The sequence below is a fragment of the Aquila chrysaetos genome, chromosome 22 (genome assembly GCF_900496995.4).
Source record: "Aquila chrysaetos chrysaetos chromosome 22, bAquChr1.4, whole genome shotgun sequence".
NCBI lineage: Eukaryota > Metazoa > Chordata > Aves > Accipitriformes > Accipitridae > Aquila > Aquila chrysaetos.
The window spans coordinates 2039694-2059558 of record NC_044025.1 but is presented as its reverse complement, the minus strand read 5'-3'; the positions used below and the strand labels follow the sequence as shown (position 1 = coordinate 2059558).

Here is a 19865-nt window from a genome sequence, read left to right as displayed (position 1 = left end):
AGTGTGGATTCAGTGCAGCAAAAAGAAACCAAAAATTAGAGGAATAGTTGTATTGCTGTTGTGGGCAGCTCTGGGAAAGATAGCCACAGAGGTGCCATCCCTCGTCCTTTGGTGTGGCAGAGCCCCAGCTGATGGGATGGGGGAGGCAGACAGGGGAAAGGCACTTTTCCATCAGCCGTGCCCCTGCTCTCTGCCAGCTCAGGTTAGGAGCAGGAGTGTCTCTCTGGGGCCAGAGCCCCTGCGGGTTTCTCCTGCTCCTGCGTCCCCAAGAGTGGGTGCTGATGGGGTGGAGGGGGTGCACAGCAACAGGCAGCAAGCCAGCTACTGCTCCGTCCTTTTTCTTCAAGGTAGCCCATAGAGACCAGCCATGAAATGCCGTGAACGCCACTTTCAAGGGGCAAAGAAAGTGCCTGGAGAGGAGAGCAGCACCTGGTCCCACCTCCCTGCAGCAAGGCAGGGAACGTCAGGCACAAGCCCCATCCCTGCCCGCAAGCTGCCTCCCCCGTGCCATCCCCAGGCTGCCTCAGCCCCAGGCACTCTTTGCTCATACTTGCGTCTGAATGCACATTTCTCCAGCTCACTGAGTCAGCTGGGGCTGGACCAGAGCTGGGAAGTGTTTTATGTGTGCAGAAATGGAAAGGAAATGAATGCTGCTTCTCCTCTCAAGTCTGAGATGGGGGAATGATTTGCCAGGGATTTGTAATAGGTTTTTTTTTTAAATCTGCCTGAATAGGCTTTCTGTGGAGAGAAAAGAGAAAGATTTTGAAAGCAGAAAATATGGTTATGTCCTAATAGGATAATTTATTAGTAGGGACAGAAAAATTTAAAAAAGGGAAAAGAAAAAACAAGATTCCCTGGCAGCTAGGAACTGCTTTTGTCATTGTGGGGCCATAGCTATCAGGGCAGGAATTTATCCCACACCAGTATCCCTTGTATCTCTGCAGGACAAGTCCTGAGGCAGCATTGAAGAAACCTGGGAACTGAGCCCTCTGCAGATACCATCCGGAATGAGAGCCTGCCTCTGATATGTACTCTGTAAACATTTATGCAAGTCCACCTGCTCCAAACCTTCCTGGGATAAGCTCTGGGCTTTTGCCAGGATGCTGATGGCACTGTGGGTCTTGGGAGCCAAATTTGCTTCCCGTTGTCACACTGTGCCCTGCAATACAGTTGATTTTCTTGCAGTCTGAGTGAGCTTTAGATCCAGCTGAGTTCAGGGTCACAAAAACCAGGGTGCCACCCCCTTAACTGCAAACCTCTCTAGTTTTGATGACAACTGAGGATCTTGTGTGCCTCTCTTCCCTTGGCTTATTTCTTCTTACCCAGGGCTGGGAGCCATAATCGATTGCAGGCAGCAGCCTGACTCCCGGAGCAAACTGCCACCCCAAAAGCTGCCCTGCCAACATGCTGGGACCCGGTACCGGGGCGGGGGGGTATCTTCCAGAAATTACACCTACCTGGAGCAGGGATCAGAGGAGTCACTGGGGGAAGCTGCTGAAGCGGGAGGTGTGGAGCAGGGAGGAGAGCAGGCACTGCACTGCCTGCGCTGGGGAGAAAAACTCAGCCTGTCTGTTGCCTCCCCATCACTGCAGGACTCTGCAAAGTTTGGTGTGATCGACGTCCTCAGAATGGACATTTCCGACGGCTGTCGCCTGTGTTCTGTTTTGATTTTCTATTTGCTGAGTTGGGGACAGGTTGCAGGTTACAATTCAAAGGACGCTTGCATGAGCCTCACCGAGCTGCAACCATAGAAGATGTCCTGCTGACCTCCTCCCCCATGAGCTGCCTTGGACACTGCTCTGGCCGTGCGATAAGGTGCTGTCACTGCCGACCTGGTGAAAAGACAAACCTTACTTTGCCTGTTACCCATGCAAATGTTGTCTGCCTGGCTCTCCTGAGCATGCTGAGAGGCACAAGGGAGGAGCGGGGCTGGAAGGAGCACGAGATTTTCCCTTTCTAGAGCAGCGAGCTGTGAGGCTGGCTCAGCCACCTGCAAGGGGGTAACTTTCAGCTTTTGTGTCACTGGTCTGGTAAGATACTGTAATGAACAAGCCACAAAGGCAATTAATTGCTAACAACCAGCCTTGACTGCCCAACAGTGGGGTTGCGGGCAGGAAGCTGAGGAAAGGCTCTGCAGGTTGCTGGTCTCACTGGAATCCTCTCACTTCCCCCGAGGTATTTCTACAGGAGCCCAGTGAGGGCTTGGGGACCCAGCACTGACAAAACAGCCCCTGATGGCACGGGATTGTCTGGGAACATGCTCAGCCCTCTTCTGCAACACTGCCATGTCAGGTCAGTAGAGGCATTTTGGGGAAGGAGCATCAACCAGAGGGAACTGCAAGCGGCTATGTGGTCCGGTAGCGTGAGAAAGCTATTGCACTGTTTCCCATCCTGCATCCTTGTTGGATAAACTCACCAGCTGTGTTTGATGAGACGCTGTTACTCATCTCCTGGCTAGCAGCAGGATTTCCAGGGATGCTGACTCACTCCTGGAGCGGCCGGATCATGGCAAACCCCCGGATGCTCCCATGATGCCTGTCATCCCAGGAGCTCCCTGCCGCCCACGGGTGCCGTTCCTCTTCCCCAGAGGCAGCCTCAGCAGTTTCATTTCCCTTATAAATACCAGAATTTGCTTTCACTTGTGGCATTTGCCCTGGGCTTTCTGCCTCTCCTCTCGTGAGATCCCCAGTGAACTGGTTTTGAAGAGCTCAGCTGGAATTTGCTGACCCTCATCCCCCGTTCCAGCAAGGTATGTCCCAGACCAGAGCTGATGCAAGTCACGGTTATCATAGAAACCCTGGGGTTCAGCTTCAGAGGGAAGGAGGTCTGCGGCTCACCGCTCTGGTGGAGGTAATGCACACCCACATGTCATCTTTTCTCCTGGAGGTAGGATGGCTGGCGCTGTGGGCTTTGGCCAGTCTGCTTTTGAGCATGGTGAGAGCTGTTGTCCTGGCATTGCTTGGACCATTGGCAGGCGGTGGGTGAGGAGACATGTCTGTGTGCAGGTGGAGGAAATCTCCCTGGAATGAGAGGTGGTACCCACGGCCAGGAGAGATGCTGAGCAGGAGGAGCAGAAACAGAAGTCAGCCTGGCAGGGCACTGCCCAGAAATGTGTCCTCTCACATAAGGACCCTTTTCCCTGCAGCTGGGACTCAGCCAGCGGGTAAGGTTTGATCTCTTTTCCTCTCAGAGCATTTGCTGTGTCCCTCTGGGCACGAAGAAGCCTGTGCAAGGTGGGTGGCTGTTTCCTCCGGGGCTACCCCACCTCTACAGGGTGGTCCAGCGTGGTGGGGGGATGCCTGGGGAGGCCCCCAAAGCCTGCAGGTCCCAGGGATTGCAGGGAGGGCTGGGGTGGGAACCCAACGCCTGGGAAAGCCCCCGCGTTGGCTGTGAGCAGCCCAGGACAGGAGGACAGAGAAGGTGAATGCAGAATGAAAGCCTTTTTGTTTCCCTGCTGCCAGGCTCTGTGAATTCTGGGGCGCTCTGCTTGAAAACTGAAGCTTCCCCCTTGATATGCAATTGAAACTCAGCTTTTGAGTTTAGAAATCCCTCAGGTATGGCAGATTTCTGCAAATGCCGTGGAGCTGGCCGGGCAGTGGAGCAGCTGGTGGGGTGAACCATCGAGGACGTTGCGGAGCAGATCGCAGCGTGTATGCTGGGAGAGCTGCTCTGCTGACAGACACAGCAGCTCCTCTGAGGTTTCATGGAGCTGTGAGGTCATACCTCTCACTTTCCAGCAAAGAAACACAGGTTTGCATTCCTCTCTGTACTTGGAAGACTTCACGGCCCTGGGGAAGAGCAGGATTAGCTGGAGCACCTGCTTTTTCAAGAGGGGCCACAGTTGTTTTTTTTTTCCTGGTCGCTTGAGTCCAGGGTAGGGTTGTTTTTTTTCTGAGGAAGCTCTCCTACTGCTCTTAAAAAATGAAACATCCCTCATCTGAGCAGTCTGGGGAGAGCATGCATGAGAAAGCTGATTGCGTGGGTGCTTCCTTTTGCCCCGTGTGATGCTAGGAGGAAGCCTGTGGGCTGTGGAAGCTTTCTGTAGGGAGCGAATCTTTGCCTGACTCTAGTGGCCAGGATGGAGAAGATGTGGACGCAGGGATGCTGCCAAGGGTGGAGGTGCTTTGCAGTCAGGAGCTGCCATCCCCTTTCTCCCACGTTGAAAGCAAAAATGACCAGTCCCCCCACCTCATTCCTAATGCAGGAAAAGCCTCTACGATATTAATAAGAATCTAATTTTACATTTATTGTTCCATGAATTAATTACATCGCAAGTAGAGTTACCTTTTACACAGCCATTAAACTTCAGGAAGGCCTCTTTATACCACTCCATGGATAATTTAATTAGCATACTAATGTCTTATTAGCTATAAACCCAAAGCTGGTTTAGAATCACTTAAATTAAAACTCAAAAGCCTTCAGCCACCCTGTAACCCCTCTGCCTGAATGGTGGGCAGAGGACAGGAGCGTGTGCAAGTGGTGGGCTTTGCCCCTCCACAGGCAGAGCCTCCCGGGCAGATTTCCCGGCTGGCACCAGCGGGATGCAGCGCTGCCTGCCCCTGCCTGCACAGCATCCACAGGGCTGAGATCGCGGGCGAGGAGCCCCTCAGCTCGCCTTCTAATTCTCATTTTATTTCCTGCTAGCTATCATCAGTATTTGCATTAATTGGGCTAGTCTGGAAGAGCCGTGGTAATCCATTATGGATGGACAATTAAAGCCACAGAGGGGGAGTTAGGAGCTGGGACGGGAGCATCTGTGGCACTTTGAGGGGGTCCCGTCCCCAGCCCGGGGCTCCCTGGGGTTGCCTTCTCCATAGGCTTTCGCCAAAGGAAACCCCAGAGCTGATGATGGGGCCATTTCCCGAAGCATCCACCCAAGGCAAGCAGGAGCAGAAGGCATCTGTCCCACCGCAATCCCAGTGTGGCATGTCCCCTTGGCCACTGGTGCCCCCTCTGTCCCTCATCTCCCAGCAGCACTGGGACTCTCCGTCAACGCGCTGCAACTTCAGTGTTGCAGCTGCACAGAGATTTGTGCATGGAGCCAGGATTAGGTTGCTGTGTTTTACATGATCCCAAACATCCCACTCATGCTGGGGTCGGGACTGGCGCTTCTGTACGTTCTTAAATATCGCAGTTTATGTGTTAAATCCTTTTTAAAATGACCCCTACTGCCATTCAATTCATGAGCGTAAGGGTTTTTTTCCAGATCTTTTTAGCTAATAAATAGCTTAATTTGGAGGTTTGAAAATTGACTCAGAGGCAGAGTTTAACTAAATCGAAGAGCAAGACTACTGCTTGAATGTAATAATCTGAAAATAATTGATTAATTTGCATGATCCTTCATAATTGCTTCAATTTACACCCAAGAGGCCACTGTCATCAATAGATGAATAAGACATAATTTTTAAAGTCCCAATAACACATGGAATAGAATTTAGAAAATTCAGTCATTCTGAAGCATGGGGCAGGCTCCTGCGCACGATCAGCTCAGCAACACTTCCAGCACATTGCGGGGAGAGCGCTCATTGTTAGAGAAATCGTGCTGTAATTTAATTCACTTGTTAAGAATGTAATTATGTTCATCATCCTTGGGAAAGAAGAGGATCAAATCCTATCACAGTGATGCTAACCTTTAGACGGAGAGATTTCAACAAAATGAAGAAGCCGGCCGACAGCATCAAGAGTCAGAAGTAAAGAGATTAAAATTCTAAAATTTGGCATGGATGCTCTTTAAGGAGTGACATAGCAGAACAGCTACCTTCTGCAAGGTACTTAACCACATGCTCAACTTTAATTGCCATTAATGAGATTTCAGCATATGCTTAGCTATACCAGGACCTGACAATACCAAAGGGGCTCAACTGCCTGCGTCGGTCTGATCAGCGAGCGCGGGAGAAAGGCAGGTAAATGGCAGGGTTCAGGAAGGTGTTTGGGCCACACAATGGTCCTTCAAAAAATGGAAATCCAACCTTCATGAGGTCAATAAACAGGGGCAGAAAATACAGCATGAAAGAGGGGAAACAGGAAGCCGGCAAGAAATAGCAAGTCTTGGTAGGAATGAAAACAAACAATAGATAATTCAAGTCTGCCAGGAACAGGAAAGCCTGCAAAGGAACGAGACAGGTCTGCTGGCTCCCCAGGAGTTAAAGGGAACAATTAAGGAAGATGAGGACACAGCTGAGAAGTGAAATGATTTCATTTCATAAGTTCTCACCTCAGGGGATGTTGGGAGAAATCTGCTCTTGACTTGCTCTTTTCTGGTAATAAAGGTGAGTTGCTATTAAGGATTAAGGTATCAAATGAAGAGGCGCTGGTGCAAATAGGTAATTTAAAAAATATTAAGTCACTGGGTCTAGATGGGACATTCAGGGGTTTTGAAGAAACGTAATAATACAGTGGCTGAGCTGCTGGGTGAGCTGCAACAGTATTCATCTCGCTGCCAAAGCAAGTGTGGGATCAGAGGGCTGGAGGGCAGCAGCAATTGCTGTGCCTGTATTTTGTAAAGAAACACCAAGAAATCCAGAAACTGCTGCCTGGTGAGCCTTGTGTCGGTACCAGAGACATGGGTGAAGTGGTCAGTGCACGCAGGATGGTAAAGCTCCCACTGGCTGCAATCCATCCTCATGATGCTGAGGGTACATGGACATGGGGGGATCCATCTCACCTTGGACTGCTCTTCACTAACTCCTTTTACCCCATCTCTGTCCCTTTCCATTTGCAGGACTGCAGGATCATGAGGATCAGGTGGCAGCAGCTGAGGAGATGTCTCGGTCTTGCACCTTCTGCCTGGCACTCCTTTAGAAATTTCCCCGGAGAAGAAGGAAGACTAGCTAAAGTGGAAATATAGAAAACATATTGAGGCAGAAAAATTATTCAGATTTAAGGCTGCCTGTTCAACCCTTTGTGCACGTATATTATGGCACAGTAGATGGTATGATTCAATTCCCCTCAAGTTTGCTTCCTAAAAGATAGCTTGCTCTGCCTTCAAATAACATTTCCTTCCACCCTAAGACAGGTATCTAAGAAAGGTGGGATGGGGTCAGGCTAGGTGACACCCAGAGGTCCTTTCTAGCCTGAATTACCCCATGACCATGGGAGTCCTCCTCCAAAGGTCTCTGACTGTAGAGAAACCCCAGATGTCCAGACACACAGCCAGCTAGTGAGATGATTACAAACATGTTCCAGATGATTGCTTTCCCTGGGACCATTGCCTCTTTCCAGCTTGTGACAATTCACCACAGCAGTGCTGCCACCATCCTAACCCTGAATCTAGGGGTACAGATGTTTGAGGAGTTAAAAGAAAGTTTATTTGGTGATAAGCCATCTCTAAACAACTTACTTTAGAGGTCCTGCACATTTCCCTGAAGCATTTGATGCCAGAGAGAGTTTTCTGGCTTAGAGAGATCCCTCAGCTGATGCAGCCCAGTGGTGCCTGTGCTCCAGTTTAGACAATGACTTTCATGAGACACAACCAGAGTGGAAACTCTCCACCAAACATGAGACCTTGTTATAAAATCACAGCAATGAAAAAAAGGATATTTTTTAAATCCTGGGCATCCCTTCCCCGCAACTGTCCTTTGCACTACTGTGGCATTTAATGTTGAGTTTTACAGCCTGAGGGCATTACAGTTATCTCTAGCAATGTGCTAAGGTATGGAAATGCAAACATGGTGCTTGGGAAACCCTAACTGTGATTTGTGGTGATGATATGCCATAGAGGCATGACTGGGGCTGGAGCACTACGGTGACTTTTTAAAATCCACGTTCAGCTACACTGGTATTTAGAGGCGTGATAAATTTGTCTTATGCTTTTCTCCTTGCTAAGACAGGGAAGGGGTATGGCGCTTGGGAGTCATAAAGTCTCTTTGCTGCAAGGACTCCTGCCTTAGGTCTGCTGTCTATCCTGTACCCGAGGAGAAAAGCTGGCTTGCTGCTGCACCTGCCTCCATTTCTTTTAGCTGTTGCAGCCATGAGGCATATAAAAGATTGAAAATCAAGAGGAAAACAAACAGTATTTGTGACTATATGCAGGGTCAGTGGTAGTAAAAGCCCGTCTTTGGAAAAAAATCATCTGAGATGATTCCAAGATCTTTCAAAGCATTGCAGTGCCTCTAGGTATTTTTTGCCGTTCCTGTATTTTTCTTGTTAAATGTGTAGTTTATAATATTTCTATCTTAGTGCTTTACTGGGGACCATAAATACCTGATGAAAATCACTTTCAGACTACCTGGGATGCTCTGAAAAGCATGTGAGCAGTAATAGTCCACAGGAACATCTGCATCCTGACAGTCTGTGAGTTTATCTGGGTAGGGCTGCATCCATGTAGTGCTTCCAATTTAATTTCCACATTTTTCCAAAGAAGAAGAAAAATGTCTTATGTTTCCTGGGTGACTGGAGGAAGGTTTTACTGTGCCAGGCATCTCTAATCTCCCCATGCAAGATTTCCTTAGTGGCAGACAGAGAGCAGCAGTCTGACTAGACACAGGAAAGTGGATAAGGTCTGGAAATGATGCTTTATAGAAGTGTGGGGTTTCATCACATTCTGCTAAAAATATCAGCTCACCTTCAATAGAAATCACATGAGCTATGATCATGAAAGCAATTGATGGGCTTGGGGTCTCAGTGAGCTCAGCCCTGCTCCTGCACAGCTACAAATAAGCAACATCTCCAAATCCCTCTCCACTTCCAGAGAGCCACAAATCTCTGCCCTTCTCTCCTGGAGAAGTCCCAACCGCTCTGTGTTGATGGCGCGCTCGTGCCTTTCACGGGGGCTAAATTAGCGGGAGGTTGGCTGCTGCTTGGAGGGCAGCCTTGCAAAGGCACGGAGCTGTGAGCTGGAGTGATCAATGGTGCAGAGGGCACCGTCACTGTGACGGGAGCTGGGTGCCAGGGAGGAAGGAGCAGGTGGTGTGAGCAACGACGCGGAGTGAGGTGCTGCAAACCTCCAGCAATCGGCACCCACCCGACACAGGCATAAACTGATTGAGCTCAAGACCTGCCTGTCAATACATGCAAACGATGTAGATAGCAGTGACATCCAGTGTGTGGCTGCTTCAAGAAATTCAAATTGGATTGCCAAACTTTTCACCCTTACAGGAGTCTACCAGCTTACAGCTGCCCCCTCTGCAGCAGGAAACTGCTTCCATTTAGAGCCGAACGAAGAGTGCAAGGAAAAAAAAAAAATCATGAATATTAATTTGAATTCAACTGAATTTCAATTAGGCTGTGTTCAGTCTCCACAAATATTTGAGCAGTGCTATTGCAAATATGGTGAAAAAGCAAATCTGTAACTTTAACACACAAATATTCACAAAAGATAAATTCTGAACTGCGTGCTCACAATTCACGCCAGCTTGACTTGAATTCTGCAGTCATGTGCTATTGTTTCCGTGCCCTGGTCGGGTGGTGTATAAGGAGCCAGCAAACGAAACAAATATACCGATTTAATGTAGCCTATTAGGTGTGGATGTGACCATTAAATCATGGCACAAGTTCTGGCATGGGCAAGCCGGGATGCCGAGGCTGGTGAGCAGTGCTCGTGACATGGTGAGATGCTCTGTCTTTCCTGACCATGTAACAGGCTGCCGGCCCAAAGCGGGCAAGGTCGCAGGGCAGAGGTGGGCTGGATCCAACAGCGATGAAGCTTACTGATGGGGTTGCAAGGGCTGGGGAGGAGCTGGCAGCAAGAAACAACATGCGGGAGCATTAGGTCATTGAGAGTGAAAAATACCCAACTTGCTGTATGTGCCACCACTGAGTGTTTCAGTGTAATTGATTTCAGGTCACATAGCATCAAGATAGGGAGGTCCAGGTGATTTTTCTCTACACTTCCACTGTGTACACTGGCTGCATACCTCCATGGCAAATAGCCTGCATGAAACCAAAAGTGGGCTAAGCACTGTCAAACAGAGGGTCTACGTGACTTTGTGAGGAGCAGGATCAGGACCTAGGGATGGGGAACTCCTACCCACTAAGCAACATGAGTATTCTCAAGTGAAGGGTGCCTCAATAATGGGAACCTCATCCATGTCACAGGTGAGTTTGGAGGCCTCACACTGCACAGGTGTTGACAATTTGGAAGGATTTCAGAAGAAAAAGGGAGAAATGAGCAGGGCCCAGAGTCTACCTTGTGCATTACAAGAGCCTTGCTAGCGGAGAGGTGGGGATAGGGAAAAGCCACCCAAGGACTGAGTATGTGAATGCCACAGTGGTAGGGGAACTCATCTGCAGTACAAAGGGCTTACGTGAAGAACAACAGTATGAAGGATAATGAGTATGAAGTTGAGGAGGGGAAGATGGAGAGGAACTGGCTACCCACCAGCAACACTGATTTGTTTGGCACCATGGGCTGCCACAGCCAAGCAGGAGGTAAGCAAACAATAAATCTCATAAATCTGCTGTAAAAGGTGTTGTATGGCTCTCAGATGCTCCATGTAGTCCAGTGCTCTTCCCTGCCACTGATTACACTCAGTTGGCATACAAAGCTTGGAGGATCCAGGGATTGGGGCAGTAGGATTTACCTGCCAGCCAGAAAAATGCTTTCCATGGGGATCTGATCATGGCACTCCCTACAGAGAAGGGAGTATGTTTCCCTTAACTTTAGAAGGCCATGCTGTACCCTACTCAACTGTTCAGGCTGTTTTTAGGGGAGGCTGGAGAGAAATGGGCATTTCACAGCACAGCTGGTTCATTTTGTCCTAGGGTTGATATTTCAAATGCGTCAGATAAGTTGCACCCTATGTTTCAATGTCCTTTCATCAGCTGTAAAAGGAGACCAGATGAGTAGCTCAAGTGTAAACTTCTCTAATGTAAAAATTTCCACTTAGAAATCCCTCTCTGTGTCCTTCACCTACCTCTTTTTCCTGTGAATAACTGCTTTTTCTGTATACTGGCCAAGCTTTCGGGTGAGTGATATTCAAACAACAGGCAGCTGCCCTGCTGCTCCCATTGAGTCCCATTGTGAAGCTGGTGAACTGATTGATTGTTTGGTTTCTTGAGAACCTGATGTTGTTTCTGCCTTTTCACTGGGTGGCTGAAATGTTTAAGCAGGAGAAAGGAACAATAGCAGCAGAAAATAAAGAGGGGAGAATTGTGAGAAATTAAGTCTATACAACAAATGATTAATAGTGCATTTCCTGAGACACACTGCCAACAATAACCATTGGTGCTGGGATCTGTGGAGATTTGGAGACTGGTGATGCTTTTACTGACTCCTTAAATAAAATAAATAATGGGTTTGGGGGATCCCTTTCATGGTACATTGAACGTGGGGCCCTGATGCACAAGTGGAGTCTGGGAGACCTAGTGAAGAGTTCTCAAGATGCCCATTCAAAGTCCAGGCTAACAGAGACAGCCTTCACATGGTAACAGGGCGCGTGAAAAAGCAATGTGTTTTGTGCAAAGGGCTTCACACTTCCAAGCGTGTAGAGGACAACTGGTTGTCCTGATCCTGCAACTTTACACCTATGAATGGCACATGTCCTTGCATCCTCCTCCCTCTTCTTCTTCCTCTCCTTTTTCAACAGCGGTTGGGGTGGATTCTGTCATTTCTGTCACACGGTCTGACACTGCCCGTAGAATTCATTTCCATTCCCCCGGCAGACTCAAAAAAATTTGCAATAAGTCAAAGAAATTAAATTTTAAGCTCACTATTGAAGGATAATGAATCTGAAATATGTGATCTTTTGTAAAATTATATTCTTTCAAATGCTTAGATTCGGGGAACGCTATCTCATAAGGGAAGTACACAAAAAACTGCAATCAAAATGACCTATACAAAACATAAAGAAGAGTTAATAGGATTGCTCTGAATTCTAAAGGGGGTGGTGCAGAACAGCACAAGTGGGCCTTGCAGTGGGGCATTTATAATCTCCAATTCCATTAACAAATTTTAATATAGTCTTTGAGGGTAGAAAGTGGTCGTTAATAAAACTTTAAATTAAAGCATGCTAGCTGTCGGATTAGATCATTAAAATTGCAGGGTACTGGCGGCTGACTGGCTCTGCAGAAGAGACAGCATTGCTAAACCTACATTGTCGAGACCATGAAATAATTCCAAAGCAAACAGGAAAAAGGAATAAAACAATTTTATATGTGTGAATTATGATTCTATATCATGTTTAATGAAGAGAAAAATGTAATCATATTTCATCAGCTCTCAGTGTAATTAGTGTTTCTGAACACCGGGGACTAGACATGGAGGGAGAGGTTTACGCACGGTGTGTCAGCAGCCGGTCATGCAGATGGACAGCAGGACAAGTGCAGCTTTTAGACTGGTAAAGATCATTGCCCTGGGTCAGGGCAAGGGGTCTATTTTTCTCCTGCAGTCCAAGGATAGTACTAGGTCTGAAATGTTCTAGAGAAGCCACATCTCTCCGAGACAGTTTCCTTAGCAGAAAGGCAGTTTTGATTTCTAGAAATGGTTGTTGCCTGGGGATCTGAGCAGCTGCAGGACGAACACGCTTCTCTTGGCAATAATTTCTCAAAATATTTAGGAATGATCCTCTAAGTGGGTTCTGGAAAACAGAATTGATAGCTGAGTCTGCAATATTACTTGAGGCTGCACAGCAAATTTTTTGGAGGATAGTTATATATCTATAGGAAACCTTTTGCTCCTATTTATATTTTGCATCTCATGCAAGACTAAAGAGGACTGGACTGGTTCTGCTGTACCTGACACTGAAAAAACTGGTTTCCTCCAAAAGATGTGACTAAAGGTATCAAGGGTACCCGAGAGCACAAGGGTTCCTGGCTGACTGGTGTTCCCTGTCATCTCTCTCCTAAAGGCTGTTTCTCTAGATGAGGGGAAGCTGATAGAGCCCCCTTACCTCTGCTGGTGGTGCTGGAGGTAAGGGCTTGGGGCAGGAGAAGGTAGAGCCAGCACTGCAGGGAGCACATCTGCCCCTCTGTTTGTCCCAGCACTATCCCACCACCTTTAGGTTCAAATAGAACTGGGGGTAGAGAAGTAGAGCTTGGCTGATATAAAGCCCATGTTCTACCTAGATAGCAAACAACTTTCCAGTTGCTCAGTCTTTTCCTCACCATTTCACAGCTGGAGAAACAGAGAAACCACAGGGCAAAGAATGCACATACTCAATGTGGACTAACACAAGTCTTGGTAAGCTGTACAGCTCAAGCAAACCAGTTCTGTGCCTCCATCACCAGCCTCAAGAAAAAAGAAATGAAGAAAGAAGCAATGAAATTACTCCCATTAAGTAATTTAGATGTGTCATACTAACTAGCACCACTGCTTGTGGGAGACACTGTTTCTTTCATCTGTTGGGACAGGTACAGGGAGTGGACAAGCAGCTCGGGATGGGTGACAGTCAGTGACATTTTGAGGGATTGAGCTACAGAATTGCTCCAGGTTCATGAAAGTCAGGAGCCAAGGAAAAGCATGTTCAGGTTCACAGAGATAGCGAACAGCAAATCCATTCCTTGAATGTAGCTCCTAGCTCTTCATATGAATTGCTTGTGAGCACATTTGCCTTTCCATGAATTATTCATTCTCTTAAATGATTGGGCAGATGATTTATGCGAATGCTTCTTGGCCTATTGGGAGATCTTTGCTTGTACAAACAGCCATGCTGGATGTGTCCGATTGGTGCACATGCAGGCTTACATGAGCATTTGTGACATTTTCCCTTCCTTCAAGCTTTTAAGTAAACAAAGTATGCTCGTATGAAAGTCTAACTGGTGTCAGTGTGAATCTGTGCATGTATGAAAAATGAATACTTCTATTTAGTCCATGCAAAACATGGACTTTTGATGTCAAGCCTCACTGGTGAGTGTTTTCTTTACACGCAATATTCTTTCTTCTTGAAATAGACTTTTAGACGGAGTGTGAGTTTTGGTTATTTTACCCTGACAGGTTATTTCTAATTGTGTCTCTCTGGAAAAAAGAAGAAAGGCAGGAATTGAACACTGCATACAGGAGAGCCAAACATAGGGGAGCTGAGTACTACTTCAGCATCCCAAAGAGAAATGAGCACTTTGGAATTCAGCAGTGAGCAGGACTGGCAGTGGTCCCTCCTGCCTGGCCTCAAGAGATGGGGCAGCAAAGGTGGCCTCTCTTTGTGCATCCTTTCAGTGCTCTACAGCACACGCTTTCATCTGTTCCTCTGAGTTTTTGTCTACAGACCTAGCTCCTGTAGCAAATTCATGTTTAAATAATTCTGGTCTTTATAAAAAAATATTTTTTTTCTCTTTGCCTTATGTGCAGGAGAAAAATAAAGATTTCCTTTGCTGTGCTCCTCAGCTGCATTTTCCCACATTGTCTTAGATTTGAACTTGAAGCAGATTGCTACAGCATTTCTGCTGAGGCCAGATGGGCTACAGCTCTGCTTTGGGTGATGAATACAGAAGAGCATTTGAGCTGCACTCTCTGAGCCCCTCGTTTTAGGCAGTGACCAGCAAGTGGGTTCTTCTGTGGCTTAACCTTGGACACCCATTAAAAGGTCCTGGGTTCATCACCATGAGGACAGCGAAACAACTGTACTGGGACAGACCAAATATCTGCAAAGCCTGGTGTTCTGCCTGAAACTGTGGCCAGCAACATGAACTGCAGCGAAGTGTGTGAAAACCAGTCCAGCACTGAGTGCTTCTGGCACGGCAGCATCTGGCAGTCCATGGAGCATGGTGAGCTGCTGGTTGCAGCTGGACTGCTGTGTCTGACAGACCTGCCTGCCTTGAACATACCACATGTCTTCTGACATACACGAATCCCTGTGCAGAAAAAGTGCTTCCAAGTCGTCATTTTAAATCTGCTTCCCAATACTTTCATTTCATATTATGATACTGGAAAGAGGGAGTCACCAGCTCCAATTTTCTTTCTCCAAAACACTTCGGATAGACTTCCATGGTCTACCCAAGCTGAATAACCTTGGTCTGTTCAGACTCTCAGCATCAGGAACATCACTGGGTCAGCCCTTTTACTTGTTTGTTTGTTTTTTGGTTTTTTTTCCTCCCCTACTGTGTCCTTTATGAGATGCAGGATCAGACATACACGCAATATTCAAAATAAAGATGGATTGTGGATCTCCATGATGGTTATGATGACAACTCCTGTACTGTTATCTCTCTCTCGAGTGATCCTAACATCCTCCTTGCTTTTTGACCAGGGGCAGGTCTGAACAGCTTTCCCAGGGCACCTTCCGCGGTGCTCTGTGAATTCTTTGATGAGCAGTGGTACCTAATGCAGAGCTAATCATTGTCTGTTTAAACTTGGTTGCTGTTCTGATTTTTTTTCACCTTCCCTGACATTACCTTACATGTATTTACACTGAATTTCATCTTCTGTTTTATTGTCAGTAACTCAGTCTCAGAAGATCCTCTAGAGCTTTTCACTGTCAGTGTTAGATTTCATGATCCTGAATAATTTTGTCACATAGGCAAACACTGTCACTTCATTATTCACCACTTTTCCAGATCATTGATGAGTGTCGCACAGTACAGATCCCAGGACAGGCCTCCAAGGGACCCGGTGACTGGTCTTTGGCCAATACGAACACTGATCAGTTATCCTTCCCTTGGTTACATGTTTTTAATCACTTATAATCTGTGGAGGTGCTTCCTCTCATACTCCATAGTGTCTCCAAGTGCCTTTTGTGAGAGACCTTGAACTAACTTTTGGAAAATTAAATTTAACTATGGCAGGCAGCTAATCCTTGCCTGGACTTGTGTTGACACCTTCAAAGAAATCTAATAGATTTATGAGATATGACTTCCCCTGGAGAAGCCATGTTGACTCTTCCCCAATATATCCAGATCTACCTAGGCTCCTGCTAATTCTGTTGTATATTACAGTTTCTTCCGATTTGCCTGTCACAGAAAGTACACTTACTTGTCTCCAGTTCCTTATGCCCTTTTTAAAGAAAAATGATGTCATATTTTCTGCCTCCCACACCATTTAGTGCCATGTCAGAGGAGAGTGGAGGAAAGCTGGAATATGCAGTGATATTTTATCTTGTGGCCTCATGAGAAATGAGAGCTACCTCAGCAGCCCCTCAATCAGGTTATGCAAGTGAATCAGTGCAATTTGCCAAACCCCAAGTTAACACCTTCATAGACACAGATTTACACCTTTACATTCATCTGAGCAGGTCAAGATGCAGCAAGGGCAAGGACAGGATTCACTCTGATCAGCTTAAAGGGACCAGTCCACATCCATGCTTGGGAACAGCTGTTAAGAGAATTGCATTGACACGTGCATTGACACCACCAGTCTCAAACTTGACCATTTGCCCTGATCAAGAAAAATCTATAGCTGAGGTGTCAGGCACATGGTCATGTGGTTGTTTCACTACTTACCAAACAGGATTTATGAAGAACTGTGCCCAAGCAGCTACAGGAGGTCCTTAAAGGTTTCTTTTTTTACCCAGAACATGCCACTATGGTTTTTATTATCAGCATCCCAACAGCATAGCAGGATGGTCATGGTGGTCCAGACCACTGGTCCTTCTATTCTGAAGTCCTGTCTTTAGTAGTTGTCATAACTCTGGTAATCTCACTTGTGTCAGGAGAACATCCTGTCTCCCTCAACAGCTCTTGTTCAATGTCAGAGATCTTTAGTCTAAGACATAGTGCTCTGGACTTCTGATCTAGCTAACGGGAGGGTTGCATAGATGTTCATTAGCCTTTGTGCTGCTCAGCGTCCCCAGGCATTCTGCAGAAGATAGTTCCTGCAGAACTGCACCCATCCTGGTCTGGCTTCTAATACACCCTGGGCACAACGTGAAGCACTCGTTTGAGTAAGACTTTGAAGGTTTTGGTACAAGGCAAATGAGATCTGGCCTGCTCCTTGCAATCAGCTTCTGCATTTGTCCTGAGGTTCTGGAGTGGACATACCATGCCACAGAAGACCTTGATCACCCCTTCTTTAAAGTGGGAAGACTAGGACTGTCTGGACTCGGGAACTGCACTGGTGGAGGCAGCACTGGTGTGATCTTGGCAGAAGGGGGGCACCTCCTAAATGCACCCCCTTCACAAATCCCTGCCACGTCTACATCAGATTTGACAGCTGCAGTGCCGGCTCCCCTGGCTCCAGCCATAATGAACTTCTCCATCACTATTTACCCATCATAAACTTACTTTCAGATCATCCTTATAACATTTTTCAGCTTTTTCAGCCACTTCTGTCTGTATTGGTTGTTACACTCTTTACATAATCCCTATCAGCAAAACCAATGCTCTCAGCTGAGCTGACCCATTAGCAGATCAAGGTTAATTACTTGTGGTTTCTTTTCCAAAGCCACCAGTCTCTACGTAATGTTGAGTTAAAGTGTGCATCGGTAGTGACCAATGGAGCTTGCTTTTGGTCCCACCTCCCCACTCTCACTCTAGGTCTGCTTTCAGTCTGCTGCCTGCTCTGAGCTCCTGCTCTTTTCCTTTTTCTCGAGCTCAAGGGGAACCCATGTTCTCCTTTCTTCCTTTTTTTTAGGCTTGGATACCTTCCCTGGAGTTACCCCCTCTTTATTGTGGTGGCCACAAGGCCCATCTGAAACTTCCTATGGGTACCCATCCACCACCCAGGCACCACTAGATAACCAGGCAGGAGGCACATCACCTTGGCGTGCCAAAACAACCTCCTGCTCCAGCAAGAGGGTCCTGAAACCAGGCAGGTACTGCTTACTCAGAGAGCTGTGGCCAAACCATGCTTGCTAGGAAAGACTGGGAGAAGTAGAAGCTGTTATTTTAGTGTCTTATCCCAGCCTGATATTCCCTAAACAATGAGGCTGGTGCTTTAAGCGCTATTTTTTCCCTGGCACTGTTTTATTTTATTATATCTGTATTGAGATTTCTGCCCAGCTGCTGCCCCCACACAGAGCACCTCAGACATGAGAATAAAGATTTGCCAGCAGCAGGCTCTTCCTATGACAAAGCACAGCGTGTTTTGCAGCCAGGATGGGAGGCTGCTGTGAGTTTGCAAGTGACTGTCATTGTTTGTTTTGTAATCCTGGGTCATTGCGAGTAGTTTCTAAATTGATTTGTCCCCATGCAAGCATCATTGCCCAATTCAGAAAAGCCCCATTCTCCTCTGTGCCTCTTATGCAAGTGTAACTCTCTACCACGCAAAAGTCGAATTGTGTAATCTTTGTCAAGTCTCTTTTTCCTCTGTGTTACACAGTTTGGGATCTGTTTCGAGAAGTGGAGATTGCTCGTATATCAAGGGAAAAAGTTGCCTGCCTTTAGCATGCCTATCTTGGCTGTAGCTGACTTAGATACTCTCCCGTGCTGGTTTGATTTTAACTGCTACATTAATAAATCAGCAACAGCAGCCCTGTTGGGGAGGAATGCTGATCATCCCCAATATGTGCCCAGTGACACTGACTTCTGGGCCTAACCACCCAGCTGTCCCAGGAGGCTGCGAGATGCCACGTTTTCCCTTTTCTCAGCAGATGCTGAAGACATTGAGCTGGCAGGACCGACTGCGAATCTAACTCAGCTCCTGCTATACACTGGCTTGAGCATCAAGTGCTTCAAGTTATTACAACTCCTGAGGCAGACTTGGAATGTAAAATAGATGCCACAGCTCCTTCTTGGAATAAAATAGATAAAAAATCAATGCATTTGAAAGAGAAATAAAAAATAATGTCTGGTAGCACTAATATTCCTCCATGCGAGACTGCAAGTGCTGAGCCTCTCATGGCAACCTTGATTAAGAAAAACATCTTACTTTGGAGGGAGATTGAAGATCTAGAAAATACATCTAAAAAGGTGACCTCTGGGTGATAAGCATAATTACTGATGCTCCCATGGAGCTTTATGTATGTGACTTAAAGCAGAAAAATAAGGACCTGGCGTGGGATCATAAATTGAAATCTAATCCGAGAAGTAACAAAGCTTCTTGGACGCAGGCAGAAGGTGTGAATCTGTGTTAGTTCAGGTGTCACGCTGGCTGCGCTCCTCTCTTGAAAGACCTACTTGGTGAGTTTTTCCCATTGATTTTAGTGGAAACAAGATCAATTGTCTCTTTGGGTTCCTGTGTGGGAATGAGATTATGTTGAATATTAATTTGGCTTGCAAAGGGCCCTGACTGTAATTTTCTATCAGCGAAGGAGAATTCATGTATTTCCATAAATTCAGATACTTCCATCTATTCATTCCACATATTCATAGACATTATCTCAATTCCCAGCTCTAGTTCAAACAAAAGTTAGTTCCTTTTACAAATAAATTATTTTTCACTGTTGATGATATTTCTAATTTTTGTAGGCAAATTTATACATTTGAACAAAGGAGACAAAAAGTATCTTTGATGTAGCAAAGCCTTTCTGAGAGCTGTACATAAAATAAAAGAGAAAAGATAGTCTGGAAAATTTAAGGAACGGATGGGAATGATTCCAAGTTACCTTGCACTTAATTGAAGTTCTCAGAAATGTTCCTTTCTTGTTTTCTATATTGGAGTTGTTCCTTGAAGTACGTATGAATGCCTCTTCAAACTAGCATTTAGTCTTTGACGGCATATTTTTTTTTTTCACTTGTAGAAATGGAAGGGCTCTTTATGGAATTTCTTATTCTTTAGCATCTTTTCACCTTGGTCCCTAATTTTTGGTGAATGTTGCTGGGAGATATGATAGCACCGTCCATGTTGTTCAGAACAGGATTTTCCCCAGTTTCTTCTTTCTGCTGCTGAAAATCCCCCTTGTGCAGTAGTGATTTCTGTTATAGGGTGACAACCTCAGCCAGTACAAGCCTGCCGTGCTTCACTGCTCTCAAATTATCCCACATGAGGATTTCCTTGGACATCTTCACCTCAACAGAACTATTGTCCAGTAAAAAAGAAATCTGGCTATTTTCCCAGGATTTCTGGATGTTCCACAGCTTGGAGGGGGCAGCAGCTGAACGGTGGGCACAGGTTTGGAAAC

General features: G+C 46.5%; 1 long non-coding RNA gene across 1 annotated transcript; it reads left to right on the top strand.

Annotated features, from left to right (window-relative positions):
• Window positions 1-2657: 2657 nt before the first annotated feature.
• On the top strand, window positions 2658-9363 carry LOC115334189. The gene is made up of 3 exons (XR_003921067.1): window positions 2658-2749; window positions 3006-3163; window positions 6722-9363. It is a non-coding gene; the product is annotated as an uncharacterized LOC115334189 (long non-coding RNA).
• The last annotated feature ends 10502 nt before the right edge of the window (window positions 9364-19865 follow it).